The 11220-nt window shown below is 37.6% G+C and overlaps 1 long non-coding RNA gene across 1 annotated transcript in view; it reads right to left on the bottom strand.

Annotated features, from left to right (window-relative positions):
* Nucleotides 1-1458: 1458 nt before the first annotated feature.
* Nucleotides 1459-11220, bottom strand: part of LOC118849008 — a 16441-nt gene continuing 6679 nt past the window's right edge. The window contains exons 2-3 of the long non-coding RNA XR_005010278.1: nt 4955-5041; nt 1459-1895 (exon numbers count right to left, since the gene is read on the bottom strand). This is a non-coding gene — a long non-coding RNA (uncharacterized LOC118849008). The remainder of the gene's footprint in view (nt 1896-4954; nt 5042-11220) is intronic.

Below are 11220 nucleotides of genomic sequence, written 5' to 3'. Positions count from 1 at the left end.
TGTAAATCATCACTTTAGAGAAACCATGAAATAAATTGCTGTAGGGTGGAGCTCAAACCATTGTACTATCTGCTTTAAAAAAATCCTTCAGCATGAGGGTAAAAAAAAAAAAGCAGATATATTCCTTCCCATTTTGCAGATGTGGAAAATGAAGTTAACTGAGATCATCATAGCAATTTACAAAGGGTTCAAACATTAATAAAGGTAGATTCAAGAACTACAACTTAGTCTTCTCTTTAAAAAAGCTATTTATCTGTCTATATCTATTTATGTTTAGCATTTATTTTTAAAAATTTTGACCTCCAAATCTTTCCCTCCTCCACCCATTGAGAAGGCAAACAATATGGTATCAATTAAACATGTGAAGTCATACAAAACAAATTTCAATATTAGCCATGTTGCAAAAAAAAAGCAAGAAAAATAAAAAACTGAAAATATGATGTTTCAATCTGCACTCAGAGTTCATCAGTTCTTTCTCTGGAGGTGGGTAGCATTTTTCATCATGGGTCCTTTAGAATTGCCGTGGATCATTGTCTTGATCAGAATAAAAGTCTTTCACAGTTGATCGTCATTACAATATTGCTGTTACCCTGTACGATGTTCTCCTGGAGGAACTTAGGTCTTCTTGATGCTAACCTTCCCTACCAATTTCTCCCTTTCTTTCTCCCTTTTTTTCCCCCTGTGGAATTAGTGGACTTAGAATTAGGAAAATCTGGATTCCTATCCTATTGTTGAAGAGTACTAGTTAGGTGATCACAGACAAATGACTTAACATCTCTGAGACTCCAGTGTTTTCATCTGTAAAATAGGCATGTTGATAACTACCTCTACCTCCCAGGATCGTTGTAAGGCTTAAATGAGATAATGTTTGTAAAGCACTTCACAAACACTAAAGTGTTATATAAATCTCAGCTGTTATTATTACAAGCCTGTCTCTTTCTCATGTGTGGGGACCTTGATAGAAGCATAACTGGTCATTAAGACGAGAGTTCCCAGCTTACTTTGTTGGTTCAACATTTCCCGAAGGGTGTTGAGAGGATGCCAGAGTGTCCTTCGTAGCTTACAGAACACTTCATGTGAAGGATGAGAAGAGTCAGGAGGAGAATGACGAAACATCGACATGTAGGGCAGGGAAAGGAAGATAAAGAGAGAAGGAAAGACTAAAGCTAGATAGATATTACTAGAATAGGGTATATGAATGGGTCAGAGAGCAGGGCCAAGAAAGTATAGGGTTAAAGCAATGTTTTAAAAAATGCTAATACTTATATCTCTTATGTGCAAATCTAGTGTCTCAGTTTCAAGGCTTAGAGGAGTTTCACGGTCCTCACAGTACTTTGAGGGACTCATAGTAGATAGAGTCAGACATGGCAGCAACGTGTACAACAATAAGCCTTTATTAAAGTATTCTTTACTTTAATAACACATGGGGAGGCAAACACATTGTTTAAACACCCAGGAGCGAGATATAGGGGAAGAGTGTACAGGGGAAAGAATCCACTTGGGTTTCAGTTGCTGGAGTGGGGTAGATAAAACTGGATCTTGGTCACTAGACCTTCGTTGTGATGGTCTTCAGGCCATGGCAAAAGGAGGGATGGAAATCAGTGATGATCCTTCAGAGAGGCTTTCCTTGAGCTTGGCACACTGGCTAACTGCCTTTCTTCCTAGTCAATGTATGAGACAAGCCAGTCCTTGTCTCCTCCCCATTAGAGCTGTTCACTGAGGCAGGAAAGAGCCATAGATTGCATAGAGAGAATGTGGGTTCACTCAGACACATCTGGTTGGTTTCTTTCTCTTCCCTTCTCCAACTCCCATGGCTCAGGCAAGGAAAATGCTAGGGCTTGATTATTGATTCAAAAGGAAAAGCAAGCACTGGATATGAAACTTTCTGAAAAAGACTAAAAGAGGAGGTTTTAAGGCAGGAGGAAGGGAGGAAGGAGCAGTCCTGAGCACATGCAATCTGCATTAACTGCATCAAGTCAGAGGGCCTGAGAGAGGCCTGAAAGGTGTTTTTTACATTATTTCTGCTCAAATCAACCCCTTTCTTAAAAACTCTTCAATGGATCCCTATCATCCAATGAGTAAAGTTCAAATTACTAAGCTTCCCTACAAGATGATACCATCCTAGCCTCTCCAGCCTTCTTATACTATTCCCCTCCATGTTCTTTTGGCAATGTGATACAAAGGAAATACATTGCACTAGAAGTCAGGAGAGATCTGGGTTTCACTACTGCCTATGGAATTTATCAATTGTGTGAACATGATCAAATCACTTAACTTATATGAGCCTCTGTTCCCTAATTTGTAAAACAAGAATTATACCTTGTAGGATCTACCTCATGAGGTTCAAATTAGATAATATAAGAAGAGTGCTTTAAAAACCTTAAAATTTTATATAAATGACACCTATTATTATACTGGATTATTTGTCATCCCTCATTCATGCTATGCATTATTCTTATGCTATTCTCTGTACCTGGAATGCTATTCCCTCACTGGCCGCCTTCTCCAAGTGCTAAATTCTTACCTGGAGTTTTAAAGGTCGATTCAAATGGCACCCATCTAGGAAGCAGTCCCTTCCCACCTCCCCAGATGATAAAGACCATGGCTCCTACTCCTTAAATACCTTTTTACTTATACTTCCTTTATAGACTTGTCACATGTTAGCGATTTCTATGTGTTATCTTGCTAGTCGGAAGTAAGTTCCACAAAGAAATGTCTTTTCTAAACTGTATCTAAACTCTAGCACCTAGCCACACTAATAGACTCATTAATGATTAGTTTAAACTGAAGAAATACCACCAGGGGCAGAAAACTTAGTTATAAAGATCAAAAGGACATCTGGAAAAGTTAGTTAGGGACATCCCTCAGTAGTAAATTTAGGAATTCATTGTCTAGTAGAAAACTATTTAATTCAATAAATAATGACTGGACAGCCTTTCTGTGCAAGGTAGATACTATGAATGACATAAACTTGACATAGCTCCAAAAAAGAGAGAAAATAATTATCTGTTAACCTAGAAAACATAATTTACACCATTGACTCTGTAAAGATAATCATCTGTTAAGTGAAGAATTGTAAAATGAAATCTTTTACTTTTAGAGCCCTGACTGTTAGAGAACTAAATAAAATAATACATTTTTTTTTTCACATAGCTTACTAATCTAAAATAGACTTTCTTCTTTTTCTTTCTGGCTTCTTTAATGTTAATACATATTGTGTATGTATGTGTGTATGTGAACAATACATTTGAAAATAAACATACTTGTAACTAATTTAAGACCAACAGTAGAAGCTTTTTAAAGATTGCCTATAAGCTTTACATCTTTTTTCTTTTTTATATCATTGTCACTACTCAGTGCTTCCTCACCCCTCCAATACAGCCCTCCCCGAAACAAATAAGTTCAGTCAAATAAAATGAATCATCACATTGGCCACATCTAAAAAATGTATGCTTCATTCTGAACCTATATAGCCTACCACATCCCTGCTAAGAGGTGCTGGGCATGTTTCACTGTCAAGTCTCTAAAGTTACCATTAATTACTACATTGATCAGGGTTCTGGAGTCTTCCAATGTTTGTCTTCACATTATTGTTATCCTATAAAATTGTTCTTTTGAATGGGCTTACTTCACTCCACATCAGTTCATATAAGTTTCCAAAATTTCTCTGAATTCTTCATATTTTTCATTTCTTGCAGCATCATAATCATCTGTTGCATTCATATTGCATTTATTTAGGTGTTCTCCAACTGATAGACACCCACTTTCTTTCCAGTTCTTAGCTACAACAAAAAAGTGGTGCTATAGATATTTTTATTCACTTGGGACTTTTCCCTTTGTTACTGACATCTTTGGGGCACATGTCTATTGGTGGTATCACTAGGTCATTCAAATGGTATGTACAATTTAATCAGTTTTTTAAAAGAATAATTACAAATTATTTTCTGGAACGACTGGGTCAGTTGATAACTTCACCAAGTACACATTAGTGTGCCTAGAGCAGAATTCGTTCTTTCTCCCTACATCTTCCCTCCTTCACAACTTTTCTATTTCTGTTGAACATATCACCATCCTTCTAAGTCACCTGGGTTTCAAGCCTCTAAATCATCTTTGACTCTTCTTTCTTACCCTGAAGCCTTGAATTCTACCTCCACAATTTGTCTTGAATTCATTTCATTTTCTCCTCTTCTACGGCCACCACTTGAAAGGCTTTCGTGACCTCTTGCTTGGCCTATTGCAAGTCTCCTAACGGGTGTTCCTGCATCTAGTCTTTGTGGTCTCTAATCGATCCTTCATACTGTTGCCATATTGGTATTCCTAAAGCAGAGGTCTGACTAAGTTGTTATTCTGTTCAAGAAGTTTGTCAACTCCCTTGCCTCTAAGAATAAAATAGAAACTTCTCTATTTGGCATTTGGAACCCATTGAAATCTGGTTCCAAATAACGTTTTAGGCTTATTGCATATCATTCTCTTTCAAGCATTCTTCAGTCCAGCCAAACTGGGCCGATTGCTGATTTCTATACATAGAATTCTATCTCCTCTATCTGTGCCTTTGAATAGGATGTCCACCAATGACTAAAATGTTTCCCCTCTTCACCTCCACCTCATAAAATCCCTAGCTTTTTTTCAAAGCTCATCTCAAGTCCCATGTCCTAAACAAAGCCTATCCAATTCTTTCCAGTCACCAGTACTGTCCCTCCTCCAAGAAATTACTTTATATATCGCCTTTAAAGAGCTAGCTTGTTAAACTCTATAGTCACTTGAGGCTGAGGGAAGCTTTGTGGAGTGACTCCTTTCACACATACCTTAGGTGAGGGAAGAGGGAGAAGGGGATTTTTTTCTCTCTCTCTCTCATTCTCTCTCTCTCTCTCCACCGCCCCTTCCCATCCTCCTCTCCCCTTTCTCCCTCCCTCCCCCACTGACCATGCTAGCAGTCGCACATAAGAGACATTACCTCTATGGGGGGAGATGGAAGGCAGACACACACTCTCCAGACAGATGCAGAAAGGCACTGTTTGGTCAGCTTCAAGGAATGGGGCCTCTGGCAGGAAAGAAGAGAGTCAACTGTGAGCTAAAGAAAAAAATAGCACTGGAGAATCCAGAATCAAGATGTGGACCGTGAGAGCCCAGCCCAATGACCTGCCCAGCATACATGATGTGCTTTAGGGGGAGCAGTATAAAGACTCCATGAAGAAAGAAAAGAAAGGCTTGAAGTAACTGAAATCAGCATGAGTTGCCTTGATGACATGTGATCCCTACATCTGTGCCTTACTACCATGACACTCAAAACTTGTGCCCACTCTTCCTATTATAAGAGAGTGTGCCCCTGGTTTAGGGGAAGGTTGTTTTGGGCTAATTGTATTTTCTTGCCTACACTGGCTATAGCTTACCAATGGGAGCTTTCGAGTCAAGTCAACAAACATTTATTAAGCGCTTACTATATGCCAGGCACTGTGCTAAGCTCTGGGAATACAAATACAGGCAGAGGAAAAGACAGTCCCTGCCCTCAAGGACCTTATGTTCTAATGGGGGAAGACAATACATAAAAGATCAGTGAAAAGGGGCAAAGGGGGAAGAAATGAAGGTAACAGGAAGTGGGGCATAGTAGAGAACGTCTGGAGAATCACGAGTACAGAGCCTAGAGAGGAAGGAAGACATGGCCTTCTTGGAAATTTTTCCTTAAAAATGGAGGTTCTGGGAGGAACTAGCCAATCAGAGGAGAGGCTGAAGGGCAGAGGATACTTCTAATGGGTGAAGTAATTATCCAGGGTGAAGAGGAGAGCTGTACCATAGGTGTCAAATGCGTGGCTTTTAGATTGCATGCTGCCTGAAATACTTCTGCCCCCACCAAATTAAAATGCAATTGGGAAATATTTGGCAAAATGAATAAAATAAAATAGAACATAGAAAACGTTAATATGTGATTTTCTAAGTCAATATGTGGCCCACAGAGATTCTTATGCAGGGTTTAGGATCCATTACTATTTCAGTTTGATACTGCTGAGCTATACCTGGACTGCACGTTCACGAGGTACCCTTGAACCTGAGATATTGGGGATCTTGGGGAGGTAACACAGAGGACATACATATACATACATATATATATATATATGTACATATATATATACATACATATATATATATATACACACACACACACACATATATATAGCATGTGTATAATTTTTCTGTACATGTTCTTTTCCCTCAATAGAATGTAAACTCCTTAAAGGCAAAGATTTTTGGTTTTGTCTTTGTATTCCCACGCCTACCACAGGACAGCCCAACTCATGTGTTTAATAATTACCTATGGAAACAAAACTAAATGCAGCTAAAATTAGAAGGGAAACAGATAATTATGAGGGAAAAAAATCTTTGCATTGTTTCTCTGATAAATGTTTTGCTTCTAAGATATATAAAAAACTGATCCAAGTATTATAAGAATAAGGGCTGGGCCAGCTGGGTGGCACAGTGGGTAGAGCACTGGCTCTGGAGTCAGGAGGACCTGAGTTCAAATCCAGCCTCAGACATCTGACACTCTTACTAGCTGTGTGACCTTGGGCAAATCACATAATCCCAATTGCCCTGCTTCCCCCCTGCTCCCCCCTCCAAAAAAGAATAAGGGCCATTTCCCAATTGAAAAAATGGTCAAAGGATATAAATAGGCAGTTTTCTAAGGAGGAAATTCAAGCTATTAATAGATATATGAAAATATGGTCCAAATCACTAATGATTAGAGAAATCCAAATTAAAGCAACTTTTACCTTCAGATTGGCAAAGGAAAATGACAGATGTTGGAAGTGCTGTGGGAAAACAGTTATATTAATGCATTTTTGATGGAGCTTTGAATTGGTCCAGCCACATAGCTTGCAACGATGTCTAAACTGTGTGTATCCTTTGACCCAGCAGTACCACTACTAAACCTATTCCTCAAAGAGATCAAAAAAAAATAGAAAAAAGAACTCTTATGTACATATGGTATATGAAAGTAATGGAATACTATTGTACCATAAGAAATGATGAAAGGGTATAATGGTAATCAGGGAAGGACTTTTTTGTGTCTTCTCTTTTGGAATGCTGAGGTAATCAAGTACCTTTGATGAGTTTTGCCTTTTAAATGTAATGGCAAGCAAAAAGGGACTTTTCACTGTTCTTTGTTTGAGTGCTTTTCAGCATTGAGGTAATCAAGTGCCCCAGGGCCCTGAGATGGGTATATAAGATCTGAGGTTGGCATTTTATTTTGGGGGTACACTCATGGAAAGGGTGACAAGACTCTGGGCAAGCCACTGAAACAGCACCCCGCCCCCAGCTTTGTAACCCAGATGTTGGTGCTTCTCTGGTAACTATGAATTGTGATTTGAATCAGACAAGGTCTGTCTGTTGATATTTGTAATTTCTGTTTGTATTTGTCATGAAGTTCAGTGGGCTGATCTTTTCCCCCCTGAACTAAGTGAATGATATATGTATGTATAATTAAACTGAGATTGTTAACTCCTTAAAGTTGCTTTGTTGCAGCCCTTCTGTGTGCTCTTGTTGTTGGTCTTACATAGCTACAGTAGCGGCTAGCCACGTTGTTGTTACAAAGGGAAAGATTCAGAGAAGCCTGGGAAGACTTGTATAAATGGAGGCAGAATGAAATGAACAGAACCAGAAGACACTTTATACAAAAACAGCAACACTGTAATGATAAATAACTTTGAACTCGTGATGAAGCCTGCTACCCATCTCCTTCCCCTGGCTTTCTTCAAGTCCTAGTTAAAATTCCACCTTCTACAGGAAGACTTTCTAGATCCCTTTTAATTCTAGTCTGCTTTTCCACTGTTGATTATTTCCAAATTATCCTGTATATAGATTATTTGTACAATTATGTGTATATTTACTCCCCCATTATGTTATGAGTTGCTCAAAGGTAGGAGCTGTCTTTAATTTTTTTTTTGTATTCCAGAACTTAACCCAGTCACTGGCACATAGCAGGCACTTAAGAAATGTTTATTGAATGACTTATTGACCTCCTTTTAGAAAGGTGATGGACACAGGGTGCAGACTGAGATATACATTATTTGGACATAGCCAAAATGTTTTGTCTGACTATGTGTCTTGGATATAAGGATTTTGTTTTTATTTTTTTTCCACTGTGGGGAGAGAAGTAAGAGAGAAAGTAAATACATTTCTGTTAATTCAAAAATTAAAATTAAGTTTAGAAAAACAATTTCAAAAAAGATTTTAAAAAGATGGAATCTTCTTGAAGGCAGGGACTGTTTTTGCCTTTCCTTTGTAACCATCATTCTTATCACAGCATCTGATCCATAAAAAGTGCTTAAATAAAGGCTTGTTAGCTAATTTATAAAGAATAAATGCTTATGGAATTGAATTGCATGAGACTTTTTTCAAAAGACAATAAATACTAGAAGTTTAATCTGAAGGGGATCTCAATGGTGATCTTTTGAGCACTGTAGGTTTGAGAAGATAGTAACTAGATTAGACCAGAGAAGTCAGAAGATACCTAAACTGTCTCTGGATGGTGTTTTTAAAATAAATCTTCCAGAAACAAAAATGTCACATCCTATTAACTGAATGAAAGTCCCTTCCCACCCCGCCCCCCACCTTTGAAAGCATTTGTCTTTCATTAGCAAGTGTTTCCTCAATGGGAAATTCTTCTTTCAGTTGTTGCACCTATAACATTTACTTTAAAGGCCCTCAAGATTAGTAAATGTTTTGTAAACATTTCACTAACTTTTTCCTGCCCACATATTTGTTGTGAAAATATGCTTGCTCGTTATTGAAAACTGCTTTTAAAACATTCTCTCCTTTCTGTAATGCCACCGTTGCTAGAGTAGCCACCTGGGTGGATACATCCAAATTGAATCCTTTGAGATTTGTGTATGGGGGGCGTCACTGTAAATAAAATAATGTCTGGGTTTTTTTTCCCAGCAAGTCTAAGATAGGATCGTATGAGAGATGACATCTTTTCAGTAGTGACAAGGTGTTTACAATTATTTCTGCATACAAAAAATGGAATGATAAATATGAAACTCTTAAAAGTGTTCATATACTTATGGTCATGATACATACTATAATTGAAATTTGGTTTTTATGTATTTTTCAAGAAAGTTAGAATTTGGTCCTAATCACTAATAATTAAGTTCAAATGTACTTCTCTTTAGTGTAATCTGATTTGAGAAGATTTTTTTTTCTCAAACACTTACTATCATGCAGTTCCACTGCTACTCCTTCTCTGCTGCCACTGAACAATTAAAGAAAGAAAAAGAAAAACAAAAACCCTCACAACAAACATGCTTGGTATAACAAAATAAATTCCCACATCAGCCGTGTCTAAACATGCATGTCTGAGTCTGGATTTTAAGTCCATGCTCTCTCTGGCAGGAGGTGGGTGGGGTGATTCACCTTCATTCCTCTGGACTAATGATTTGTGATTGCATTAATCAGAGTTCTAAAGTCTTTCAAAGCTGTTTTTCTCCATAAAGTTTTTCTGTAAATTGCTCTCCTAGTTTTACTCATTTTAGTTTGCATCAGATCATAGAAGCCTTCCTAGTTTTCTCTGAAGCTATTTTGTCATTTCTTATGGCACAATATTTTTAAATTTTTATTATTTATTTTTAATATTTGTTTAAAAAAGTTTGAATCTCAAATTCTCTCCTTCCATTCAGCTCCTCCCCCACTGATTGAGAAGGCAAGCAATATGATATCAATTATATCTATGAGGTCATGGAAAAACATTTCCATATTGGCCATGTTGCAGAAGAAAAAGAAAGAGGAGGAGGAAGGGGAGGAGGAGGAGGAGGGAAAGGAGGAGAAGAAGAGGGAGGAGAAGGAGAAGAGGAAGAAGAAGAGGAAGAAGAAGAAGAAGAAGAAGAAGAAGAAGAAGAAGAAGATGGAAGAAGAAGAAGAAGAAGGAAGATGAAGAAGAAGAAGAAGAAGAAGAAGAAGAAGAAAAAGAAGAAGAAGAAGAAGAAGAAGAAGAAGAAGAAGAAGGAGAAGAAGAAGAAGAAGAAGAAGAAGAAGAAGAAGAAGAAGAAGAAGAAGAAGAAGAAGAAAGTGAAAAAAACATGTTTTAGTCTGCACTCAGAATTCATCGGTTCTCTCTTTGGAAGTGAACAGTATTTTTCATCATGAGTTCTTTGGAATTGTCTTGGATCAGAGTAGCTGTCTTTCACAGCTGATCATTGTTACAATATTGCTTTTACTGTATGCAATGGTTTCCTGGTTCTGCTCACTTCACTTTGCACCAGTTCATCTATATCTTACCAGATTTTTCTGAAACCATCCCCCTCATCATTTCTTATAGCACTATAGTATTCCATCATAATCATATACCACAAATTGTTCAGCCATTGTCTAACTGATGGGCATCCATTCAATTTCTAATTCTTTGCTACCATAAAAAGAGTTGTTATAACTATTTTTGTACAAATTAAGTCCTTTTCCCTTTTATTTGGTCTCTTTGAGATACAGAAGGAGTAGGGGTATAGCTGAGTCCAAGGGTAGGCACAGACTTATAGCCCTTTGGGTATAGTTCCAAATTGTTCTACAGAGTGGTTGGGCCAGTTTACAACTCACCAATAGTGTGGCACAATAATATTCTATTACATTCATATGCCACATACCCCAAAAGTGTGAGCAATCTGATATAGGCTTTACTTATACATTCATATTAAACATATTTTCACATTAGTCATAATATAAAGAATTAGAACTAATGGGAGGAACTGTGAGAAAGAAGAAACAAAACAAAATAACAAAAGAAAAGGAGAGCAAATAGTATGCTTCCATCTGCATTTAGACTCCAAAGTTCTTTCTCTGAATGTGGATAGCATTTTCTATCGTGAGTCTTTTGGAGTTATCTTAGATCCTTGCATTGCTGAGAAGAGCTAAATCTATCAAAGTCAGTCATCGCACAATGTGACTATTACTGTGTATAATGTTTTCCTGGTTCTGCTCATTTCAGCATCAGTTCACATTAAGTCTTTCCAGGTTTTTCTGAACTCTGCCTGCTCATCATTTCTGTATGCATAATATTATTGCATTACATTCACATACCACGACTTGTTCAGCCATTCCCCAATGGATGGACATCTCCTCAATTTCCAGTTCTTTGCCACCACAAAAAGAGCTGCTATAAATATTTTTGCACATGTGGGTCCTTTTCCTGGATCATTTTTTCATATGAGGATTAATGGTGGGGATGATTTTTAATGCTCT

The sequence above is a fragment of the Trichosurus vulpecula genome, chromosome 4 (genome assembly GCF_011100635.1).
Source record: "Trichosurus vulpecula isolate mTriVul1 chromosome 4, mTriVul1.pri, whole genome shotgun sequence".
In the NCBI taxonomy this organism is placed as follows: Eukaryota; Metazoa; Chordata; class Mammalia; order Diprotodontia; family Phalangeridae; genus Trichosurus; species Trichosurus vulpecula.
The sequence above is the reverse complement of the archived record's forward strand: the minus strand, read 5'-3'. Positions and strand labels throughout refer to the sequence as shown.